The 18,995-nt window shown below is 46.8% G+C and overlaps 1 protein-coding gene across 4 annotated transcripts in view; it reads left to right on the top strand.

Annotated features, from left to right (window-relative positions):
• The window catches only part of LOC125742831 (thyroid hormone receptor alpha), a 92,504-nt gene that overhangs the window by 25,563 nt on the left and 47,946 nt on the right, over positions 1-18,995 (top strand). Inside the window, exon 2 of one of the 4 annotated variants that reach the window (XM_049015220.1) lies at positions 16,243-16,282. The exons of the other annotated variants lie outside the window; for them this stretch is intronic. The gene's annotated coding sequence lies outside the window, so the exon portion shown is untranslated. The remainder of the gene's footprint in view (positions 1-16,242; positions 16,283-18,995) is intronic. 4 annotated transcript variants of the gene reach the window in all.

Genomic DNA, 18,995 nt, shown 5'->3' with positions numbered 1-18,995 from the left:
GGCATTAGATTCGCTTCTGTTATTAACACTAATGGCACATTAACGCAAACAAAACTGCAACATATTCTGAAGTATGTCTTGCTTGGAGGTTAAAGGAGTTTGACGTTCATTGGCGTGGGAAACAGCGGTTTTATCGTTAACTGGGCAGTTGTGCCTTTTACCACATACCTTGCATGAAGGCCGTGGTGCATATATATGCTGATTTAGCAAATATGTTTAATTTGCTACTATACATATATGTAACCGGGTTATTATTGTTTAACGTGTATAATTACACAATATCTGTTTGAAATCTGTTTTTGAATTTGTTAATGTGCTATCAGGATACGGCCTCGGAGTATTTTTAACAGAAAATTTACCCAATGCAGATAAACTGGTTACATATACTATATAAGAACAAATATTCAGATTATAACTGAAGCCTGGAAGAAAATAAAATGCTTTATTTTTATTAATAGGCTGTTATATAGTTGGGCTGTTGACTTCTCGCAGTGTTAACAGTATTCTGCAAATCTGTATCGTAATGCACAATTACACCGGTAATAACTATGATACTGGTGTACCGCCCACCTCTATCAGGGTGCATTGTGGGAAGATGGCAAGCCAGTGCAGGCAGTGTGTGGCTCTGGGCAATGTTCTGCTGGGAAACCTTGAATTCTGGCATTAATATGGATGTTACTTTGACATGTTTGAGGAACATGAAAATAAGTTCAAGGTGTCGATTTGGCCTCCCAATTCCCCACATTTCAATCCGATCGAGTATCTGTAGGATGTGCTGGACAAACAAGTGTGATCCTTGGAGGTGCCACCTTGCATCTTATAGCGCTTAAAGGATCTGCTGCTAACGTCTTGGTGTCAGATACCACAGAACATCTTCAGAGGTCGTGTGGAGTCCAGGTCAGAGCTGCGTTGGTGGCACAAGGGGGACCCACATAATATTAGGCAGGTGGTTTTTATGTTATGGCTGATTGGTGTTTAATATGCAGCACCAGTCAAAGGTCTAGACACACCTGTTTATAGTGCATGTGTCTCTCATTTAGCTGTTATTCACCTTATAGTAAAAGGCCTCAAGGCAGTGAAGTGATACATATGAAGTATTGCAACGACCATCTCAAACATCTCAAAATTTACTCAAATTGTAGACTTGTAAAAATAGCTCCCTTTTGCTTCTATGACAACGTTGCAGACTCCTGACATTCTTTCAACCAGCTTCCAGATGTAGCCACCTGGAATGCTTCTTCAGCAGTCCTGTAGGAGTTTCCACAAGTTCCGGCCACAAGTTGGATACCTTGCGCTTACTCTTGAGTCCAACTCATCCCAAACCAGCTGTGTATGATTTAGGTTAGGGGATTGTGGGGGCCAGGTCATCTATCGCAATACTGCATCTCTTTCCTCGTGCACAACATGATATTGCATGGAGTCTCGGAACTCATGATCCAAACGTTGCCGGTTTGAGCCCTGACCATGACAGAACAGTCACATGTCTGTGGGCCCTCGAGTAAGGCCCTTAAGCCTGACCTCTAGGTGTGCCACACAATGGTTGACCCTGTGCTGTGACTCTGAGCTACGAAGAGCAAGATGGGGTAGAGATGAATTCCTATATACCACTCCTCACACTTGCAACATGCAATGACTAGTAAAGGGTTATTCATACTACATAATCTCGAGGTATGCTTAGATTCGATAGCTTGTTGAAAAACGCATGATTTTCAGTAAGTGTTTCCAGACTTTTCATTAGTACTGTTTGTGGGTACATCCATCTATGAGAACAAAGATTTGTTCAGAATATGGATTTTTCTTTGACTCTTTATGTTTTTTAACGATAGACAGTGAAGCAGCAGTACAGGAAGAGTGTTGATGCCTTTGTACTTCAGTGCAGGCATGGAGCACAATCATCACAAGAAAGGAAATGCCAATGGGGTGCCTGAAGAGGCAGACGGAACATTCTGAACAGTGTAGCGGGGTGTATGTATGGTATCGTCAAAATTGTATAGTTACTTCTTGCTGTCATGAAAAGACTAACTCAACTCTGCTGGCATCCTCTTTTGTTAACGCATGGATTTTCCTGCAGCACTAAACCCAGACTTCGTACCCGAGATATTATCAAATGCCATTTTTCAGCAGTCCACTTTGTTTAATATTTTAGCGATTTCCAGTGTTACAAATCAGGAACATGTGCCTGGCCATCAGCCTCGAAGTCAGTGCACCGGTGTTCGACTTCTTCGCCAGCTTAAGACAGCAGCTGAATATGGCCCTTTGGTAAACATATCCGAAAAAAATCGTAATGAAGGTTTAACAATGTGTGTACCTGAGGTTGTATTTTCTCATTTGATGTGTGCACTCATTCAACACTGTCCAACCGGGTCAAATTAAGGTTTCGCCCCTAGTTGGCATGCTGACTTGGCATCCTGCAAAAAACAAAGTCCAGGTGGAAACCAGTTGTGTCGGGTATCAGCAAAGAACCTCCCAATGACAGCTGCCTCAGATTTTGCTTTTATTGCTTTGGCAGAAAGTAGCTAGTAGTAGCTAGTCAGATTGGCAATGCGGATGGGTTGTGATAGCTATCAGAGTGGTGTCATCTCTGCGTATGTCCCAGAAATGTTGTCATGGCAAGTGTTGCAGGATGCCTGTGGAGGGCGGTTGTTGTGTCTGGTGGACCTGAGTGCAAACGGCGCCAAAGGTGCTTCCTTTAAAACTGCGATGAAGCTGGCCATTGTTAGCAACAGTGACTGAGCGATTCAACGTTGTTTGTTGTTTTTAATTGTAAACAAAGCATTGTTTGTAGCTTATGATTGCCCACATAGCCCCTGCGTCTCTATGTTCGGGTTCATTAGGTGCGGGGATGTATCATATAGAAGAATAGAGGAGCAATCATTCCTTGAGGTTATGACACATGTCTGACATGCTACGAAAAGCCCCACCTGTCCACATAAGGCTCTGGGTGGGCAATTGTTTGAAAGTGCCCTCATTTTTCAGATTGTCTTTTTTTAGTCAGCTTGGCTGGCTGGTGTTGCCGTATAATCTCTGTGGCCTGGTTTTGGAGCGAGCACCCACACGTGTGTAGTTGGGAGTATCTGGCATTCAGATCGTGGGAGAGGGCCAATGTTGACGTTGTGCTGCTGGGTGTGTGTTTGTTCTCCTGCCAACCTACTTGACTGTTGTTGTGGTTATATAGTGGGGGGGGGGGCTGTGTGTGAAGGCTGTGTCTTCTCTTTGATTAAGCCCGTTCAGATCTACTATAAAAAGTTGGCTGCCGTGGCTACACTGAGGCCAAATCGCATACTGTAGTAACCCAAACTGGGAGTCACCGCCGCCTGGAGATAAGGGCCCTGATCCCCCCCCCCCCCCCTTATAACTACATGGTTAAGTGTATCATGTGTTACTGGTAGGTTGCATTCTCACTGTGCACAGTTCTCCACTATGTAGTGCACTGTGTTAGTTATTGTTACGTAGAATTGAGTGCTTCCCTAAAGTAGTCATTTCATTTGCTGGAAAAGTTAAGTGAGTAATACTGGCAAGGGAGTCTAGATGTGTTAGCCTCAAGTGGTCTGGAGGAAATTAAAAACACTGAAGATTAAGGAAAGAACAACATAGACTTTATTTCCCACTTGAAATATGGCAGGGAACCAAAAACCCAACAGTAAAATCTTCCAAATGTGGTGGATCCATATTCAAGCAGGCTGTTGCTATGGCGGCCCGGTTAAGCAGCTGCGCTTCTCCCGTTAGAGATCATCAGTTATTGCCTGTACCCTAGGGCAGTCCTTTCCTAGGTTGTTGTTACAACATTTCAAGATTGAAACAGAAAGTATGGATGAAATTAGCAAGTCACACATCTGAGGAGTCAGCCAGCATCGAAACCAGGTAAGGAGGTCCGTAAACGAGCAGTTTCAGCTTTAATGCTATTATGCCCAAATTGTTGGCTTCATATCAGACCACACCCCCCCCGGCCTCCCAGCCAGTACAGCTAAACAGGCTTGAACCCGGAAAACAAAGAGAGTCTTGTAATGGGACACGGTAGGATTCTCCCCTCCCCTTTTGCGTTACGTATCCAATGGTGTGGCCTCTCTTCCAGGCCCATATATTATAAGTAATATACCACAAACACGGAAATTAGGTTATGTTTATGCTTGTCTTCTGAATCGCAGGAATATGGCTAAACGTCTTGGAATTGTATGTTATGCTTGTGCAAAGTAAATGAGATGAATGCATCAATAAATAATGAAACTTACATCGACATAGTCGCTGCTACTTCTGGGAAAGTGTGGAAAACTGCCTCTCTTAAACTCGAGGTACCCAGCAAACGCAGCATTTTGTATTTTTCCTATCTGGCTTCAAGGGCCATAGATAAAATGCTTTATTTCCTGAAGTGCAGCTGTTCCTGTCGCTGTCCCCCCACCATGCTTGACAGAAAAGAACCACCCATCCCACCTTCCAAAATGGCCATGTTTATAGGGAAGTGGGGAGTCTGTGAGGACATTTCTCTCTCCTTGCCTGTCGATTACTCGGGGGGGTGTCATGTGGGTCGGTACAGGGCCGATCGCTCGCTCGCTCTCCGTGTCTGTGAGTGTCATGTGACTGGTATGTCACGTTGAGGAGCAGCGGACCTGCTGACCTGCGAAGGGTGACAGGACTCGGTGTGCATGAATGCACACGCATACACACGCATGCACATACACGCACACGCATGCAAACTCCATGTCCATGCAGCCTTGGTGGTGTGGGGGCTACAATTTCTGTTCACTTTCCGGCTCTTTCGGGCCAGCACCAGTTGGAGGGGGGGGCACCATGCATAAGGAGGGGGCAGCTTCCTCGCATCCCAGGTAGTCATTCATTAATTTGCCTGGTTTAAAGTTGCAGATGGAGATGCTGCTGTTTTCGCTGTTTGAACTTCTGCAGTGCCTGAGAAAGGCTCGGGGTGGAGGGAATATGCCCAGACCCCCGGGCAAAGCAGAGAGGCCCAGCCAGCATGCAGGACAGCCCCCATGACACTCCCACTCCAACGTTACTCCTCCCTGGACCACGCTGCAGGATGCCAAGCTTTGGGTCTAGATTTTGATTATTTGGCACCATTTTGGTGATCTCTTCCATTCTGTTCACCACGTATCTTCATTTAATCTTGCAGTGCTCGGAAAGTGCCCGGTCCAATTTACTGTGCCCCCCCCACAGTCGGTGCAGTGGCTCTTTTCCTTTTTTTCGGCATGGGGATTTTTCAAGCTGTGCTAACATCTCCAGTGGGCCGCGGTCCAAAGCCCTTAGCTGTGTAGTGAGTCCTGGGGAGCGAGGCCTTGTTTTAATGGCATGACTGCACACAGCAGCCATCTGTTTTAATTATGTAAGAATGCTGTCCCGGAATGCTGGACTGCTCCGTTTTGCTCTTTGATTTAGCCCCCCCCACCCCCCCCCACATTTGAGGGCTAACTTCAGAGGAGCTTTGATTCGATTTTCTGTTTGGCCGCTGAGTGATGCACATTTCGTTCTTGTCACCTCCGTTAAGGGCCAGGTCATGGTAGATGAAGGCTTTGGTTTAGACGCATCTTGGTTTAGATGCATCCAGAGCCAACCGGTGTGGTGCTTTCTATGATTCTTTTGTGGTTGGGGGCATAAGAAGGGCCAGAATTTATACAGAGGGACTAACTTTATCACCAGCTGATGATTTGAAATAGGTGAGATGGGAAACTCTGGGAGCCAACCAGCTTTCAGCTGGGGCCTTTTTGACCCTAATTCAAGCCCGTCTACAGGCCTTGCTGGATGGGGGTGTGGCCTGTATGGGCTTCTGGCAGCCGCCTGCATCATCACATTCCTGTTAGAAAATGATAAGTAACAGCCATATTGGTGTGTCAGGACTGTGATGTCACCGCCGTGAGCGCGGGGAAATCCCCATGGGGAAGAATATAAGGCATGGCTAAAGATGTCATTGCCTTACATTCCCCTTGGTATTTATTATCCGGTGCCAAAGTGGCGGCCAAAATGGCAGCCATAGTGCAGGATCATGTAACCGCACATGTGTGTTTTCGCCGGGTGCTTCGGGAGGGGAGGGGGTGGCAGCTGGGGCATGGCTGTGAGCCGCTCCGATGGACCGTCCAGCTGCATGACGCTTGTTTTGGAAAAGCCTCTTCCTCAGTTACACAACAACAATAAGAACCAGGAAAGGGTCCCCCTACTCCCCGTGCCACGGATTCGAATCCGACGCGTGTGGCCAGCGGAGAATTCCCATCTGCGCGCCTGGCGGCGGGAAGCGAACGCGGCTGCATGGCGCATCAGGATGCCCTGCCGTCCCTCAGAAGATGGACGCTTGGAGGTGTCCTTAACGATCGCGCTCGGTTATCATCGACTGTTGTCACACTGGCGGATAGCCGGGTTTCCCTGCCCATTGTCGCACGGTGCTTATTGAAAATCTCCGCTAAATCATAAGCCTTGATAATCCCAGAAACTCCATCGAGTGTTTGTGCAGTAATTCAGCGTGTGAGCTTTCGGCTGCAGGAATTAGGCTCGGCTGCACCGCGCAGGTTCACTCGTGAGTCAGGCTTATAAGGATTTATTTCGTCAGATACATCCGGCCCTAAAAGAAACTTGATCAAGGCCACTCAAACCCCATATGCGAGCCAATGGGATATTCGAACCATTAAAACTTTCAAAAATCACAAGCCCATTATTGTTAGGAGAAGCTGAAAGGCATCAAACTTTGATCTAATGGTGCTGCTAAGCCGTTCCTCCGCCTTGGAATGTCTTTATCTCTTTTGATGTAGTCATGTATTTAAGGTTAGCAGACATGCAGAACCCGCACCGGGGCCTTCCAAGATATGTGTACAAATCGTTCTGGCTCAGCTAACGCTGTTGCATGGAGCCACACTTTGGCATCCTCTGATCGATGCAAAAATTGGTGCATTTCAAAATAGGTTGACCATGGTGCTTCCTTGCTAACAAACAAACTGCAGACTGGCGAGCTCTTCTGGTGTTTCGCTGCTGGACTGGCAATAAATCCTGAGTTTTGACAAGGCCTGCCGCATTGTTTTCTGGGCTCGGGGCTGAGGGTGTCGCACAGCTGCGCCGTATATTATCAGCCTGGCCTTGTCCTAACCCCCCCCCTGCCAGGACAGGGCTGCTCTCTGTGCGCTGTGCTTCGCGCCGTGCCCTGTCAAGGGAATCGCCCATTTTGCTCTGCAAAAACGGCACCATGGTAAGAACAACACTCCCAATATGCTTTCTGCACGACGACCTGGGGGCCTGCCTGTTGCTTTTGGGCATGCTATATGATTTCAAAACCTGTTCTCTTAACTATCACCTGGGGAGGGTTGGTGGGGGGGGCGGAAGAAAAGGCCTCTTTTGTGTACAGGGGTGTGTGACTGCGATCGAAGGCCGACAGATTGAAGATTTAGTGAGCTCTGACACTTTCCAGCTGCGAAGATCGGACAGGACGGGAATTACTGCTGTGGCGCCATGATGCCCAACACAGGTCATCCAGCACGGTGAATTCTTTACAGCTCAAAGTCACGTCCATGTCGGGGCCCTAGACTTGGTCGGTCTCTTTAAAACCCCCTTTAATTGTCCTCATGCATAGGAGTTCTGGGTATCTTTGGAAGCAGATGATGTCATCTCAGCAGGGTGGTACCGCTCTACACCGACACCGAACCTGCAGTCCCACCCATCACAGATAATGCGAGTGCCGGACTTTTCGCCGAGACCCCCCCAGAATACTCAGTGAGACTCGCACTGAAGTTTCGCACCCAATCGCTAGGGCACACAGCAGCCATTAATCATCCAGAGCCGGCCTCAGTTTTATTTACACCTCGTCTCTACATCGGGGCAGGGCTAGATTCAGGCCTCTATATTAAATCCCTGCAGTCTGTATATAGATGGGGCACCGACTGACTGATTGCACGCTCCTGTTTACGGTATGCCGGAACAGCCCAGTTAGTCGTTCAAGGTCATCTGTCGCCCTGACAAAAGAGTCCGGTAAACCGGCACTTCTCACGTCTGTGAAAACGCACGCGCTTGTATTTCTGGAAAACTGGCAAATATTTCTTTTCTGAGTCTCGAGGTGCCAGTGCAGCGCGTCTTCTGTGGCGTTTCCGTTTGTGGGTGTATGCAGTGTCCTATTTTATAATCTAAATAATCAGGCTACTATTACTGGCAGTGCTGGCGTAGCGTGTGCGTGTGAGCACGCGTGCGTGTGTGGCTCTGTATACAGTAATGTCTAACGGGCTTGTTGCTGCGGGTGCCAAGGTGGCAGATGGGGACGCTGTGCTCACGCACGTGCGCTCACACGTGAGGCCGCTACCGCCGCCATCGTTACCAGCGTGGGGCAGAACGGCGCTGCTGGGGAGGGTGACGATGGGGGCAGCGCAGGCTTCCCCTCTCTGTCTGTTCTGCCTCCCACCAGTTCTTCCCCTCTTTATGGCACCTCCCCTGCTAACTTCGCCCCTCTACTAGTCACTGGTATTTACTACCACCGAGTGCCACATCCCCACAGTGTAGCTGCAAATAACCGTTTAGGGCCGATTTGGGGTGAGGGGTGATTATAGCCACCCTGTGTGAAATAACGTGCAGCAGCGGTGGGAGGGGGTGGCCTCCCATCTATCCATTGGTGGGGCAGTTATGGGAAGGGGGTAGGTTTTCCTTTGCTGGAGTCTTTGGCCTCTTCCTGATAGGGATTGTGTTTCTAACCTTAACTCAACTGTTGGGAAGTGGAAACATATAACAGACCGGCGCTATATTTCTTTCAGTTTATATATTTGTATGTATATAAGAGGAGCCCCGATTGTTATGAGGGAGCAGGTTTGTTTATAGTTTGCTGGTATATAATGTGACTAAACGGCACGTGAACGTGGGAGGGGCTGTCACACGCGTCTCAGTGACGTGTAGAGCTGGTAGTATCTCACATGGTCCTCGGTGTGGATCTCGTAACTCCTCAAATCAAAATGGGGGGAGAGTGAAAGCTAATAATGCTAATAACTGATGAGGGTCTGCTTGGTGTGACTGTGGAGGATCGTCAGGGGATTGACAGAGGCGCATGTAGCCCCACCGTCCCCTGGGCGATATTCCCCCGGTTCTGAAGGCAGTTTCATTTCTTGTAGTTGTTGATTTACAGCACGCAGCAGGAGAACCCTGGCTAGGGTCCCAGTCCAGTCTTACCTTCTTTCTGTGTTGGGGACAGCAGTTTCTTCATTTCACAGTCTAGCAGCTCCTCACCAGCATTATCACCCCAGTGCAGAAATGCCAAGCAGGGGCTGGAATCTAGAGCTGCACCGGAGTTTCCTTGGAGGCTGTCCTCCGGCCCTCACGTTTCCTGCTGTCTGCTCATTTCACATGGTGCCACGGACAGGGGAAAGTGGGGGTCCTCTAACCGCTTACATGAATGGCCGCTTTGCGCCTGTGTCATTGCTGTGAACGGGGTTCACTGTGTGGTCGAACTAAGCTGCAAGCCGTACAGTTGTTGGACGTCTCTGAGAGCACTGCTGCACTCCATCATCTTTTCAGGCATTTTTGTGCTCTTTCAGTCGCCACCCATGTCCTGATTTCCGCACAAATTCGGGCCACAGATCATTTTGTGCGGAGGAATCTATGTTATTGTTTGCTGCCTGGCCTGGGGCCTGCCAATGGTTACTGTAGTTAGCACGGTTTGCGCAGTTATCACAGACAGTTAGCATGGTTAGCACAGTTATCACAAACAGCACGGTTAGTGCAGTTATAACAGACAGTGGGCACAGTTACCACAGTTATCACAGGCGGTTAGCATGGTTAGCACAGTTTCCACGATTAGCACAGCGAGCACACTTATCATACTTAGCGCAGTTAACACAGTTTGCAGATATTGCTCAGTTAGCGCATGAGCTAGCCTCGGCTCTCTGGCTCGCAGGCCTCGGCGGCAGCATCGGCTCGTGACAGGAAGCCTGGTCACAGCCAGGGAGGCCTTGTAAATGTATTAGCACTGCTCTGACCCCGAGCAGTCATAATTTACATTGTTATGTGCTTTCGGGGAGGGAGGGCGGCTGGGGAGGGTGTTGGTTACTCTCTTTTGTGGAAAAGCTGGGGGCTGCTTTTGATTCAGTCCCTGACGTTTCATCGAATCGTGGGATTAGCTAAGCGGGATATGGGGGCGGGGGGCCAGTCGGGGGGATGGCGCGCTTCAGAGCAGATCTCTGTATGATCCGTCTCGTGTTGCACAATGACTCAGAGCAGAAGACTGATTGCCTGTGGATGGGGCGTCTTGCCCGACCGCACTGTCCTGTGGCTTCTGATTGGCTTACCTGGCACACATCCTGCAGCCTCGCTTACCCCCAGAGCGGTGACCAAGGAAAGCGATCCAGTCTAAGCCCGTTCCAGTTTCCATCTGATCTCCTGTATGTGTCCCTGCCCCTGTTGTCGTGTTCCTTCTCGCACTGCGTGCGCCAGTGCACCGGGGCCACCGTCCGGCTTGCAGGCCCCGGAATTAGCAAGCGTCTGGAACGTTCCTGTCTATTCCTGTTTTGTTCCCTGATGCAAGCACTAAATCCGGCACTATGGCTACTGAGGGGGGAAGGGGCTTCCTTGTTTATGAACTGAGGAGGCAGGGGAGGGCGTCTGTCGCTTAGGACGGCGGGGGCCGTGGGCGGCAGTGTCAGCCGTCTTTGGCATGGGCATTTGAGCAGTGGCCCGTGTCTCCGTGACCCCACAGAGGTATCCCGCTCCCCACTCTTACGCCAAACTGGCTCTGAGAGGCAGCGCCCTCTTTGGTCATAACAACCAATTGCAGGCACTAACCCCATGGGTTTAATCATTTGTGCTTCTGAAGATGCTTCTTTCCCTACCAAACAACACACACACACACACACACACACACTCCCCCAACATGAGTTATTGCTGGGAAAAAAACAACACATAGTGCTAAAAATACAAATCAAAAACTCTGAACATAAAAGAGCCAAATATATAATAGGTATAATTTACTCCAATTGTAATGAAAACTTACCCCTATTGGGCAAGATTTTTTTTTTTTTTACCTGTTTCCTTCTTAATTGCACTATGGCAAGTTCAAAGCCTGTACATTAGTGACTGTAATCAAAGAGCCACTAGCCTCCGCTACACGTTTTAGCTGCAGGCGGTCTTTAGGGACTCCTAAATTAGCCCGATGAAAGACCTACATCGTTCACATCACGCAGAAGACATGTGTCAGCCTTGAGTGGCCTGCCGGCCTCCTTTAGCGGCTGCTGGCTCCGTTTGCCTCGTCGTTGTTGTGGTTTGATGCCGTTGTTGCCCGTCGCTCGGGGGCAGAACCATTTTTGTATCCCCTTACTCCATGTCTGAACCCCCCCCCCCCCCCCCCCAGATGCGTAAATAACTCAGGCAGTACAGAGAGGCAAAGGAAACAGTGGTTTGGGCTCTAGAGGTGAGGCACTCTGTAAAGATTGCGAAGATTTTGGCCGCTGTGAAGATATATGGTGAAAATATTTCATAATAAACCTAGAAAGCAGTGGTACTGCTTGAAGCTGGCTTGCGATGGATATGCAAGTAAACGGTTGCCTGTTCTGTATTATCCATTTGTTTTTATTATTCCGGATAATTATCAAGAAAAAACGCATGTTGTATTAGTTATGGCCTGCTTGGGGAAATCAAATGGCAAACTGTTAGTCGAATGTACTAAATAGTTAAATTGTTCGAAACTTTGACTTGGAAATAGCCACTTATGAGGAGTGTAGCAGCTTGTGCCCTGATCCCTGGCAGCACAGGACATGAGGCAGGGGACACCCTGGAAGTGATGTCAGCACCACAGGGCATAAACGCATGCGCACACACGCGCGCACATACACACACACACACACACACACACAGGCGCAGGTCGGGTATACCTATCCTCATGGGGCCCGCTCATTCACTTCTATGGGATAAATGCTAATGCTAACTATGACAACCTTAACCCCCACCCAGCCCTAACCATAACCGTAAGTAACCAAGCAAAATATAAGAGTTTTTGCATTTTTAGTTTTTTCATAGCAGTCACTGATTTTTAAAAAATAGAGTTTTCCCTTATGGGGACCAGGAAACCGGTCCCCATAAAGGTAAAAAATGGATATTTATCACGTTACGGGGCCATTGTGTCCCCATAAGGATATGTATACCCGCTCGTACACACACACACACACACACACACACACACACACACACACACACACACACACACACACACAGATACGCATGCACGTACATAAACACGCACGCATGAACGCACGCACATACACACACACACATGCATGCATGCAGGCACACACACACAATGGGCAGTTTAGACACACCAGTTTGCTTTTTTTGAGCCAGGGGAGAAAAACACACCACTCATAGGAAGCCCACACAAACAGAGGGAACATTCACACACGCAGAACTGGGGGCAGGAATCAAACCTGCTGAGGTTCCACACTACTCCTTAGTAATACTTTGCATAAACTATTTTTCTCATCCTTTATTAATAAAGCCTCTTTATGTATTGCTGTTAGAAGATTTTAGTAAGAAAATGAATGAAGAGTTGAATTTACCGATTAAGTACGTCATATTTAAAGAATGTTAGCAAGTGGAATGGCAAGAAATATGAGTTTAGGGGTCAGCCAGGGGTCAGAAATACCTTGCGAAGATCCCGGTCTATCCAGACTCTTTTCCGGAAGTTCTGCGAAAATGCTGGTGGCGTATCTGGGCATCAGATAGGCTGTTCCATCTCATTACACAGATGCTTAGCTGGTTTGAGGTCTGCCGATCATGCAGGCCTCCACAGGATCCTAAATTCATGGCCATGTTCCAGGAGCTGCCCTTGGAAAGTCCTGCGCTGAATAAGCTTTCAGAGAATGGAAGGAAAGACGAATCGTAAAGCCATCTTGTTGATATCTTGTTTTGCATGGCTGAGTCAAAATTCCTTATTGTTACTCAAGCGGCAAGCAACAGTATCTCAAATACTTTTCGGTTCTGTTTAGCACCATGGCTACTTACAGTATGAGGAGTAGTATGAGGAGTTGTACAGTAGGAGGAGTGCAGCAGCTTGTGCCCTGATCCCTGGCAGCACAGGACATGAGGCAGGGGACACCCTGGAAGTGATGTAAGCACCACAGGGCATAAACGCAAGCACACATCTGAACACATACTGAAAGCTAAAATTTATTAGCATAATCTGCTTAAAACCCGTAACGTTTTTTAAAAAATGTTTACACTTTTACAGCCGGGGCCTGCCTTTCCCTTTAAGAGCTGAAATACAGGAAAGGAATTTCCTCTTTGAAAGTCCTCAACAGGAAGTGCAAACCCCACAGAGGGCTGTCCTAAGCAGTGCCTGCCTGTACCATCTGCTTATGTTACTGTACCTTTGGTAGACAGTATAACATGCTCATGCAAACCCCCTCCTCCATATGAATGTAAAATACATGTGTGCGTCCATCAGCTTTCATTACCGTAATTTGCTTTTTATCCTCAGTCCTTTGTTGCTTTGAGTACAAACGGTACATTTACATTTGTGGCGATTTGCCCACGAATGATCCACAGTGAGCAAACCTATGAATGCACTCGAAATGCCGACACACAAAGACGATGTAGTAATTACAGGGCATGAGCCTCAGTATAAACTTGATTCAATATGGCATCGCTTTGCGTGTTTGAAATGCACTGCTTGCATGTTTGAGTAATTTTTGGCAACACTCCCGGCCACAAAGGAAATAATAACCTAAAACAGAAGTATTTATGATAACTGGCTTTAGTAGTGCTGCAATACAAGGTATAAATTACGAAGCAGGTGATAGGCCATGTATTAATGATTTAATTGATAATGACAAACACATATGCACATAAATTCTGCCGGGCTGCAAGGGTGGTGGCTGTCTGCTGATTTGCAGTGAGGGTGAATCCCGGGACAGTAACATGGATAGCACACATGAAAGTGTAGGTTTCTGGAAACAGACGAGTCTGTGGAAATCCACCTCCTCCTTCTTAAATGCATTGCAGATTCAAGCCGAACTTGAGGAATACGGCTGAGAGGAAACGGAACACTTCACAGGGTCCTCATTTCTTACATGTGGATCGTCTGTGGTTATTATTCTGAGAGAGTGTCCCAGATTTTTTTTTCATGTTTTTACAATGCCTGCAAGGGAAGAACATTCAATTTAATCATTGTAGAGATAATTTGGAAGTAGGATTTCTGTGACAAGACACAAAGAGACTCGTTCACCCACTACCCACCAGGGGTGGGAACCTTCCTAAATATAATGCATCTGGAATCTGCTGAGCATGATTTCTGTTAAAAAATATCCCTTTGCATCAAACAATTTAGCTACGAAAACAAATAAGACTAATTTGAAAGTTAGGCTGATTTAATAAAGTCTCTGAGTGGTATGTAAAATGAGAAGGAGCTTTTGATCATTACAAACACGTGCCTCTAAACGAAAGACCAGTAAGTCTTTATTCTGTGGAGAAGAACAGTCACCATTATCTTGTGTAAGACGTCGTGATTTTTTCTACAATATCTACTTGCGATCATTATCCAAGCTAACTCTAATTCCATGTTTCTGTTGGTGCGGCAAGGGTTGGAGTTTGCTTTGGATTTTCCCAAGAGAAGAAGTACACATGTAATCCCGGATCAGCCCCCAAAACCGCCTCGGGACACCCCATGTACAAACTCTGAGTCCCACAGGAACGAGTTGGTCTTTGACCCGGCCTGACCAGGCAAATGCTGGTATACATGCCCCTAGTGGCTCAAATGTGCGTTTGCTTAGCATTTCAGAACATTGTGTTTGCCCAGGGGTCCCATCTCCGCCTACACTCTGACCCCCTTCACACTCCCCCGACCCCCCCCCCCCCTTATGGAAAGATAACTTCATTACTGGCTCCTTGTGTGAGCACATCACAGTTTTACAAGAGAGGAAATTGTTTCATTAACTTGCTGAACAGAAAAAGAAAATTACAAAGGCCCGCTGAGAGTTGATTAGATAACTAGTTTAACCCTGTACATTACCATCTAGTTGCTGGCCAGACTCTTGCAGTTTATAGCCACGCAAAAGCAGACAGGAATGTCTATTTCTGAGCTGCTGTATTTCGGTTTTGGGAGGCAGCCATGCGTGGCTGCGATGTTACTTCTTCCTCAGAAAGGCCGTGCTTGAAGATTCAGGTGGTAGAATTCAAATATAGCTAGATGGGGTTCTCTCTGCAGGCAAAGGAGCAGCAAACAAGCAGGTTTTAACCTGCTGCCGATTTTGGAATGTTTCAACCACGGGATGCCTCACTGACAAGGCATCTTCTGGAGGTACCCCGAGGGCGACGTGCGGGACTAGCGATTCGTGTTTGTAAGAAGTGCGTCCGCGATCACAGGGGCATCAGGAATTGCCCTGTAGCTGCCCCAGATCTCCTTGCCGATATCGCATTCTCTGGACGATCCTCTGTTTGTTCCCCGTTGGCCAGGGTTCAGCCGGGGCTGTGAGAGGCAGACCTGGAAAATCATTAACGAGCAGCAGAGTACAGGACACCAGCAAGTTACTCCAGTTTCTCTTTTTCTTCTGTATGTACAGTAGGCACCGTAGCCCAAAGCCCTCCGCAGGGAGGATCGTGTCCCTATTAAAGTATATAGGTGACCACAAGGACGAATCCGCATCTGCTCTCTTGGAATAAATGCTCCTAAAGTGGGTCTTATCCCACACCCAACTGTGGAAATATTCTCTCCCTTCTTTCTGTTTGTCTGTTTTTCTTTTCTTTTTTTTGTCTGTCGGTCATGCTCTGTCTGGCAGTGAAGCAGGCCAGCACTATTACCGCCGCGCTTCCCGCCGGCGCAGGGCAGGAAATCAGAGACGCGCATTCCCAGAATTCCAGTCTGAGTCCCTGAGCAAGGCCTTGTGTCTGTTGACATCCAGTTGTCTCGATCTACAGTCCATGATCCATGGATCTACATTAGGGGTATGAAAACTGCTTGTGTAAAGAACAAATCTGATTTTTTGACGGAGTGAGTGGACAGTTTGTTGTGATCGCTCGAGACGAAGGGCATCCATCGGGTTGTCATGGGGACTATTTCGCTTGCACACATCCTGTTTCCATCTCATCCTTTTAATTGGTCCTTCTTCTCCTCTGTCCTTTTTCTTGTGCCTGTCTGAAGTCTCTTAAGGACAGAGACTGTGATTAAACCCCAATCAGAGGCGATACCAGAAAAGGCACTGTTGGTCATGGCTAAACACAGCACTCAGTGGGAGAAGACATGCGAAATGCTGAAAATGTAGCAGAAAATAACGCTTGTGTTATCCTCATTTTCTGAAGGATTCCTGAATGTCTGGATGAAGCAAAGTAGCATAAGAGGGTGAGTAATGCGTGGAGGATTCTTAATAGTAACAAATATTTTTTTCTTGCTATTCAGTGCTACATAAATTTGTTCAGCAGGCCTAGAATATTTGACGTCAAGGCAAAAGTTGAGAACTTAGTTAATGTATTACAAGCTGCTTTATTTTAGCATTATGTAGTGTTGCCCCTTTAGCATTATGTAGTGTTGCCCCTTTAGCATTATGTAGTGTTGCCCCTTGTCGTGGTTGTGTTGGTCTGCTCATGGAGAAGCAAGCTACAAGGATTACCACTATTAAAAGGTACAGCTTCTCTAGGCCTGCAGTCATTACGTATTTCTAACAAAGAAATATTTCTAAATGTTGTAAATAACAGCACGTACATTTCCCAACAGGCAAATTATTTGTAGTCATTAACCTCATTAACATAAACTTAATTAGCGTTGTAGTGAATATTGTACATGTAGAGTATTTTCTGTTAACTGCTGTTCAGATTTGTTGTTAACACAGTGCATCTAGCTTTACGTTTAGTTATTATTTATTTAAAAAAAATGTCCTTTTGACCAATAAGATGACAGAATTGCATTTGAAAGTGTTTTGTGTCTAAAAGAGGAGGAGCCCTGAAACATTATCTAAGCTCTTGTGAAGCTTATAAGGTTACGGGCCACCATTAGGAGGTCAGCATATATTTTACAGCTTTACATTTACAGCTAGCTGGCTAATGGCGAGTAGCTGAGGAGGGAAACTCTGCCAGCAACATCCGGGGCACGGAAACCGCCGAACGATCAAGCTGAAAACTGGTCAAGCTGTTTGTCCCCAAAATAGGAATAGCTACTGCGGGCCATGAAGTGTAGTGGGACAGTGTAGCTGTCAGTGTCAGTCCAGCATATCGGAATAATCAGTAGCTTATAGTCATTAATTAAAAAATGCCCACACACACATACACCAAAGGAGATTAAATAGATTAGTCTAGCTGTGAAAAGTTAAATGCCCAGAACAAGTGTTGCCATTATGGTGCTAAGCTAAAGGTCATTCCTTTGCAGTGACCCAAGAGCGCTCTTCGAGATGAAGGACAATTAATAACTCGTTACGTCTGGCCACGAGGCTGAAGGAAACGGATTTTCAGATAAGGCCGGAAGAGGCAGTGACTCTATGCGATTGTCGTATAATGTCATGCGAGCCGTCGTACAGTCCAAAAGGGGCAGGGGTGAGAATCAGCTTAATACGTAGCTCCAGAACGTCGACACTCAATTGGAGCGTCACAAACTTGACAGCATCTGCTGTGTAAAAATACAAAGTTGTTTTTATTTTTTTTTTAAATGTTAATAAAGCTATAAGAAATGCGGCTCATTCTAGATGTTAGTGAGCGTTAATTATATAAGCAATTTGACACAACAGCTAAGCTGCGTATTCATGCATATGCCATGCATGACCCCGTCCCTCCCACACGCTGCACTGAAGCTCAGCGCCGCAGTGTTCTGTTAATTAATATTCTCGTGAAGTCCTGTCCGGGCAAAGGAGCCTCAGTCGCCGTTGTTCCTGAGCTGTATTTTCAGTTGGGGGCCAGAGGCCCAACCAGTGTGTATGGGAAAGAGTTTCGGAAGCGGGAATGTCTGGTGGGACCCGTCTGGCAGTTTAAGTATCGGAGGCCCTTGTGATTTAGTTTGAGCGAGGGCAGGATGTAGACGCAGGCTACTCCATACGGACACACATTTTTAACACTTGGTAAAGCCCACCTGGTGCACCATTGATGAGGTCTGTTTACCCCCCTCCCAGTCACTGGACACGTCTTCTTTGTCTCGTGGTTTGATTCATGTTACATTTCAGATCGGTATAACACTGGCTTTTCTGCCTGAGTGCAGCTGGACGATAGCTGCACATTAAGCGAGACAGAGGGGGTAAATGACCGGGGACTGAGCTGTGAGCTCATTGTAGGACACGCCATGGTGAAGGAAGAGGCAAGTTTCTCATTTTAATGGATGGCAGAGCGTTAGATGTGACTGTCATCGGCTCCATTGAAGTGTTCCATCTTTCCTTGTTATTGTTGTTAGTTTGGAAGTAAAAAATAAAAAAAGAAAAATGCGAGGAAGGCAGTGATGGCATCTTGGCAGAAACGTTGCTGGTTTATGGCCAAGAAATTTCCGGTAACCCGTGTCATTTCTTGGGCGAGTGCAGCAGCAGAGTAATAAACGGCTGACTGTTTAAAGACATAAATACCCTTCATCCATCTAGTGGTATTCAAAAGGTGGAACATTATTTTGTATCCAGTTCGTTCCTCCTCATTTTTCTCAAAGTTCAGAAATTACTTGAAAATTATTTCAAAGGTCAAGCTGTTCTCGGTATTTGTGTTTATCACCCTGAAGAAGCAGATAAATGTTTTGAAAATATTGTGATTGCTTCATGTGGAGCCTCTGAGAGAGTTTAGATAATATTGCGGTGAAATAAGTATCACAACCCCATGTGCTGTCCTGTCCCACCCACCTGATTGATTTGCCAATGTCTCGTTCACTGCTCAAACCACTCATTAAAAGATGAACTCTTCATTTTTTTCCTTTAATTTATGACATACACTAATTTCATGACTGTGGCCTATTTATTTTACCAGTTAGTCCATTCTCCACCCCACTTGGCCACTTCAGGGTCACAGTGACTAATGTATTTGAAAAATAAAATGTCAGTTGAAGTCTAAGTATTGTCCATTTTTGGATTTCCATTTCGATTTCCGTTCTCATTAAT

Source organism: Brienomyrus brachyistius, chromosome 5 (assembly GCF_023856365.1).
Source record: "Brienomyrus brachyistius isolate T26 chromosome 5, BBRACH_0.4, whole genome shotgun sequence".
NCBI lineage: Eukaryota > Metazoa > Chordata > Actinopteri > Osteoglossiformes > Mormyridae > Brienomyrus > Brienomyrus brachyistius.
Note: the sequence above shows the minus strand (reverse complement) of the source record. Positions and strands in the feature narration are given on the sequence as shown.